Source organism: Orycteropus afer, unplaced genomic scaffold (genome assembly GCF_000298275.1).
Source record: "Orycteropus afer afer isolate SDZICR_OR568_19922 unplaced genomic scaffold, OryAfe1.0 scaffold00128, whole genome shotgun sequence".
In the NCBI taxonomy this organism is placed as follows: domain Eukaryota; kingdom Metazoa; phylum Chordata; class Mammalia; order Tubulidentata; family Orycteropodidae; genus Orycteropus; species Orycteropus afer.
In genome coordinates this window covers 6347515-6348786 of record NW_006921715.1, presented here as the reverse complement: position 1 = coordinate 6348786, position 1272 = coordinate 6347515, and the positions used below count along the sequence as shown (strand labels likewise).

Below are 1272 nucleotides of genomic sequence, written 5' to 3'. Positions count from 1 at the left end.
GCAGGAGAACAGGGGGAGCTCCGGTGGTGTAGTGCCTAAGGCACGTGACTGCTAACCACAAGGCTGGCGGTTCAAACCCACCAGCCACTCCTCAGAAAGATGGTTGGGCAACCTACTTCCGTAGTGATACTGCCTCAGAAACCCAAGGAAGGGCCGCTATGAGTCAGATCCAACTCCACGGCAGTGAGTATGCAGAACTGGGTTTGATTCCCGGTCAGTGTTAGCTCACGTGCAGCCACCACCTGACTGCCAGTGGAGGCCAGCATGTCACAATGATGCGGAAAAGGATTCCGCCGAGCTTCCAAAGTTAGACAGGCTAGGAAGAAAGGCCTGGCAATCTACTTCTGAAAATGAGCCCATGGAAACCCTATGGGACACAGTGGTCCCACCTGCCACTGACCTTGGGGACAGCGCCATGTCACTGTGCATGGGGTCGCTGTGAGTTGGGGCCGACTGGACAGCAGCTTAAGACAGCAGCAATGGTTCACAAAATAGGGTAGGGAAGGGTTGCAAAATGGTAAAAGCACTCTTCGGCCCACCAAAAGGTTTGTGGTTTGAACCCACCCAGTGGCTTCCAGGGAGAAAGACCTAGAGGTGTGTTCCTAGGAAAGCCTGCAGGGAGGTTCTTTCTGTCACATGGTTGCTGTGAGTCAGTCCGCTTGATGGCCCTGACCACCAGCACGAGTCCTCACCCTGGGACAGTTCTTGGCAGATTTCTAGTCTCCTCTCTGGAACATCTGCTGTTCTGAGCACCCACCTGCCCACAGGTAGCGAGAAGCTGGTGGGTTTCTATGTTCTAGGAACAAAAGTCTAACTTCTAACCGGGAACTGTGCCAGGGGACTGGCTGACCAAACGCCCAGGGAGCCCCTTGTCTAAACTGTAAGCTAGCCAGACCTTCAGTGCCTGCATGCTAACAGCCCCAGACCAACAGAAACAAACCTCTCGCTGGCACACTGTGGAATTCTTAACTGGTTCTTTCTATCCTTCTTTAATTATTGTTTGAACCAAGCGTCCCAGCTTTCCTCACTAGCTCCTTGTCAAATGAAGCACTTGTCTGCTTCATTCAAATATCTTATCTACAGCCCATTCCACTGTTAGTCAATGTTTCCATCTGACAGTTGGAGGGAAGGCCTAGTCAAAAACCTAAACCGGCTGCTGTCCAGTTGATTTTCACTCATAGTAAGAGTAGAACTGCTCCACAAAGTGTCCAAGGTTGTAATCTTTCTCTCCAGGAGCGGCTGGTGGGTTTGAACCCACCAATCTTTAGGCTA

The 1272-nt window shown here is 51.6% G+C and overlaps 1 protein-coding gene across 1 annotated transcript in view; it reads right to left on the bottom strand.

Moving 5' to 3' along the window:
- LOC103200186 (cytochrome c oxidase assembly factor 8) overlaps positions 1–1272 on the bottom strand; it is a 28029-nt gene that overhangs the window by 25795 nt on the left and 962 nt on the right. The gene's annotated exons all lie outside the window — the stretch shown is intronic.